A 5,720-nucleotide genomic window follows, 5' to 3' on the forward strand; every position below is an offset into this window, starting at 1 on the left:
TTGAAAAAGTCATCCTGGATGGCACATTTCCATGCAATCGGAGATGCAGGCCTTTGAACTGAGTGCAGATAACAAGCCGGATACTCCCTATCCTCTTTAGTCCAGAGGATGTGGTGTCCATGTTGTCCAATAATTTTTCCAATTTGCCCTAGTCCATTTAAATGAGCTCAATGGCTCAATAAAAATTTTAAATAAGCTCAATGACTCATTCAAAATGGCCTCAAAAAATGGTGTTTCTGGATCATGTTGGCTTCATTTTTGCACAATACAGCATTTGTGGATAAAAATAGTAAACTTTGTTCACAGATAGTGATTTATCTAAGTGTTCCTGAGCCCATGCAGTGATTTCCACAACAGAATCATGACTGTATTCAATTACAGGTATCCAGTATTGATTTTCAGTGGCCCGGGTTCGAGTGCGACCCAGCCACATGTTTTCCCCCTCTGTCTCTCACTCCTTTCCTGTCACTATCAAAAAAATGCAAAAATGCCAAATAAATAAATAAATAATTTCTACTTTGAGCAATAAAGTTGCCTTTGCAAGATTAAATGGCCAGAACCTCATAGATGTGAAACAGAAATTCAGAAAGTTCCCCACAAATAATTGCATAGTTACTTTAAAAAAAGCAATACAATCAGATGAGTTGGGTCGCCTTTTGTAAAGAGACACACAGACAAGTTGTGCTTCTCAGTGCAGACTGACTCCGACTGATTGCAACATGTTGCCAATCAGTCTGCACTTATGAATTAGACAACGATTATTTGGAAACAATTGTTTGGAAACCGTTTGGCTCCCACCAGGTGACCTGTGCAATCGCTTAGCATTGGCCATCCTTAGGGTGTTGAGCATGCAACACCCTCAACCTCTGGGAAATCACCAATGACTGAGAATGTGTCACCAAATGCAAAAAAAAAAAAGAAAATTCATTGCATTCACTGAACAATCACAGATTTTACCTGTTAAACGAACAATGTCATCCTGGTTTTACTGTAGTATGACTGATAAATTTCTAAATGGATTTGAACAGACACCTTTACCACATTACCAGAGCCAGTTTAAATAACCTGACGTGCAAACCGGCACACGACCACACGTTTAACTTAAAGGTAATGCACCAGCACAACTATAAATGCTGTCCACTTGCATAGGTTACATCATAGACTTTCACTCTAGAAGTCTAAATCAGCTATAGCTGCATGATCAGCTAGCAATTGACAACGTAATCCATAAAGGAAAATATCAAACAATTCACAAATAAAAGCACCACCAAGAAACTGTTAATCAATGTCAAAATGTGTTTATTTGCCTTGTCACAATCACTTACAAAGGAAGCTGAAGGTCTAACATTACTGACAGCTGCTCATGTGTTTGCTAAGCAAGAGTTTCAATGATGTTTCAGACAAAATACAAGTGCCAGTGTGATTAGTTCAGTTACCATTTGAAAAAGCAAAAACATTAAATCGTTACAGTAAAAGACTGGCCGAGATTGTTGTAGCTAAAAGAACTCTCAATGTCTAGATATGTGTACAAATGTGTACAAAGTCTACAATGCCTGTTTTTGACAAATATCAGAGGGAGACAGAGAAGGTTACTGTCTGTGGCAGATATCAGGACTTGTTCCCAGCACTAATGAACTGCATTGTTAACTGGTGCTTCCTCTTCCCCACAAATATTACTAGTAATTTCATTTTTTATTATTATTATTACTAGCAATTCTTAGTATTTTTTCAAGGCCATTGGGTCTCGCACTTTTAATAAAACATATATGTATTGCTCTTGTTGTTTTCAAGCTCAATTGTGTTCTGAACATTTATTTACAGATATGCACAGTGATAAACTGCACTAAAAATGTTATTTACAAACAGCAACATACACATAATACAGGCAATGTCGTACACGTTATATAACATGCCATTCATTCTGAGATCAGATACATATAAAATATACTTGTAAGGATTTGAGTGTTGTAAATATAATTCCCAGAAGTTATATAGATGTTGTATATATGATCCTGGTACCATAGACAGTTTACATAGGAAGTTTCGTTCAGATTGATCAACAGATTAACGTGTCTAAGAGGAGTCAGAGAACAGATAAGCTGCGAGAGTGTTATCATTATACTTGAATTGACAGATTTTTTTCTAGTGGTGCCACTTGTGCCACTGATTAATTTATACATCTATCGAAGGTTTGACTGTTTCTTTTACCTAAGCCATAGTCAAAGTCTTTCTGTGTGAAACTGGCCTCAGTACATCTGGTCTAAACCCACACAGACAGAAGGAGGCCATGCTAACACCAGCCAGCTGGTGATCACATTCAAACCAAAACCCCTCTGTGCTAACCACTGAGCTAGTGTGCCAACAGCTTTCTCTTTGACTATATGATCCTTTAAAAGTTACTCAAGAACCACGAAACACATGGTAGAGACAATCAGAAAGTGTCCACACACCAACACACACACACACACACACACACACACGCTTAACATAGTGAGAATGACAGAAGCAGCTGCTGGCATGATCTGGAGGTCATGTTAGATCACAACACTGAGGTAAAAAACAAATTCTTTAACCCGGGGGGGTTGTCTCAGATCTGAGTTACTGGATCACATGGTGATACAACGCTGCAAGTGTTTGCCTCAGTTTGTGGGTCTCTTTGAGAGTAACAACGAAAGAGAGTGTGTGTGATTGGGTTTAGTAAAAAGTTTTATCTGAAGGACGGCACCAGGAAAGATTTTAGCACTATAGATAACTGTGCTGCAACCAAGAGAAAACAATCCAGGCCAGGAGTCAGTGAGAACAATAAGATCATCATAAAATGTGTCTGTGGTACGATAAATACACTTGCAGCACTAACCAGTTTCACGCTGTGGAAAAGAAAGGAGCATTAAAAAGAAGACGGAAAAAAATAATAATTTGAGGGGAAAAATCAGGTTATTTCATTTGGATTTCTTTGAATACGGCAGCTTGTGTCGAGCAAAAAAGACCCGTCCAAAAATTTATCATTATCTGGCAGTATGAAATGTCATTAAAATAGTTCCATGTAACTACACTCTGGGGTGTATTAAAGAAATAATAGCCTTTTCAGAGCAGGGGGCAGCAGTTCATTAATAAAAGTAATGTCTTAGTTTAGGAACTGTGCAGGTGTGATTTGTCTTCATCTTTAATGGTACGCACTGATTAAGAAAGCAAACAGTGTGTGCGTGTGAGAGAGAGTCCAAATGTGGCTACACGCATGCACGCGCATCTGTGTGTACCCGCAGTAGTGTTGGTGCGCGCCGCAGGTGATTAGACCCTTTTCCAGAATATGTGTGCATGGTTGTGTTTCTGTGTGGGTCTCAGTGTGTTGGCAAACAGAGCTGACAAGACTATGAGTGATCCTTAACGTTGTTATTGACTCAGACTTTATTTATAGAGTGTGTGGTCCTGCTGCATGAGCTGCACACAGCGCCGCCCCTCCGAGGCCCGCGAGCAGACACGATTAATCAGAAGAATGTTATAATTAGGGTTAATACCCTCAGGCTGCATGAAAACACACGCACACACAGAAACAACACTATAAGTGAACATGAACATAATGTATGAATGCATGTGGTCCACAAACACACACATATACACACGCACACATACACAGAGGGGGCCCTGTGTATGTAAGCAGGCCGGATGGGTTGCAGAGGTTTTCGGAGCGGCTGGGCCGGCGTGCTGTTTGTCCAGAAACGCTTTGAGGCTTGTTCTCTTCATCGGAGAGGTTGTTAAACAAAAGTGAGTTTGTTACAGTAGCGGGGGGCCAGCGGGGGGGTATTAATACACACCAATGCAGATGTCTGAGCATTTACAGCCATCCGTGAGAAAGCCTGTTGTGTTCAGTGTCAAATCCAATGTCTGGTGATCCCCATTTGGCCGGGCCTATTTTGGTTGGAGGGTTCACATGAGCCCCCTTGAAAAGTACACATTTGTCTCCGAGTGCGCTAGTATTCTTCCGCCAGTGAATTACAGTCACTCTCTTTTTATTTTATAGCTGTGGCAAAAAATAAACACAAAGACTCCCATTTAGCAGAACAACAAAAAAGAGACGAAAACAAGCAGCTATTTTTGGAAGTTTTATTTCATTATAAATAGGAGTGATAATGCGCTCGTACACATGACATTATGTCATATCGCTTTGTCAAATAATACAAAAAAAATATATCAAATGAATGAAAGGACTGCTTCATTCTAATATAGACAGAAGGACAAAGCAGGAGTGCTCGTGACGACACTCTGCTATTCACAATTTCACGGATAAAGGATTTTAGTTCTTTTGCTTTTTTTTTAATGACGTTGCTGACACACAGGACGCTCGTGACAATAAATATGTCTGGAATGCATCGGAAAACTAATCAGCATTTCCTGCTTTTGTAAGACGGAAGTTTAAAAAAAAAACGTTTCAAACAACACAAAGTAATAAAAAAATACAATTTTGGCTTTGTCATTCCTTCGTTTGCTCTATATACTGGCTTTCCCTTCACTCAGTCCTTTCAAGGCCCTGAAGCCCTAACAAATGTGGTCCCCTCAGAGTGCTCTTTTAGCTATATTAGCAGTGTTTCCTATTTGTTTTGGACCCGAAAGCCTTCAAAGGCACATGTGTTGCTCCTTTGCAGAGTCCCAAACTCGATCCAGAGAATGACTTCAAGAGGCACATTTGATTTTCTTATTGTTTTAATGCTGAGGTTGACTCTAAGTTATGTGATATTGCACTTCTGGTCAGCTGGGAGAGTGGCTGTCTTTAGTCTAAACTCTTTTGCTTTCTTGCTTTCTCAAGTGTCTCCTGGTCGTGACTTGTGACCCGCTGGATTTTTCTTGCCAGGAGAAGATCTTTAGAGGTTTTTTTTTAACACTGTGATCGATCTAGCTTGTCGTCCCCCCTCCCGTTCCGCACGCCTTTTTTTAAAGCCACTTCTCTGCCACCCTCTTCTACTGCGCTCTCATCTGTCACTTTCCTTAAAGTCACCCTTTGACCTCTTTAAAGTTTCTCTTTAAAACGACAAAAGGCCTCACCGTCTGAGACATCAATGAGACAGAAAGGAGGGAGAGAAGGCAGAGGGGGAGGGAGGCGGGAGGAATGTTTGAATTAACTTTCTCTGCCGTACAGCTGTGGTGTACATTAGACTTTCTGACACAATAAAAACCCACGGATTCGTTAGTTCGAGTTTGTTTTCCTTCTCTCTGGAATTTCTTTCCATGTGTGGGATGCTGAGATGTCAAATAAATGCAACAAAATCAACAAAGCCATTTTCTTCCCCCATACAATTTAAGGATTAATTTGGGAATCTTCTAGGCGCTCATGTGGTGCAGATACGTAAACATGGTAGTCTGTGATGATAGGTCGGGGTTCTCTGTCTTTACAGGCAGAGCTGGCCGTACAACTTCATCCTCGTAACACAGCAAATGGTCCGAACTCAGCGAGCACTGGAGGCTCCGCCGTTCATCTAAAATAGCAATGTTTGTGGTTCATAAAGAGTTTTTGCTCCCGTATTCTTTCTTGTGGTCCCTTCTTTTTGTTTTTTTGTCCATTCATCCTCCAAAGAGAATTAAGTAACATCCTGTAGTAGACAGTAAATGGTAAAACAAATTTGGTCCAGATATTCAAATATTTCTGTCACTACGTACACTCTCTCTCTCTCCCTCACACACACACACACACGCACACACACACACACACACACACACACACACACACA

Source organism: Astatotilapia calliptera, chromosome 14 (assembly GCF_900246225.1).
Source record: "Astatotilapia calliptera chromosome 14, fAstCal1.2, whole genome shotgun sequence".
NCBI classification, from domain to species: domain Eukaryota; kingdom Metazoa; phylum Chordata; class Actinopteri; order Cichliformes; family Cichlidae; genus Astatotilapia; species Astatotilapia calliptera.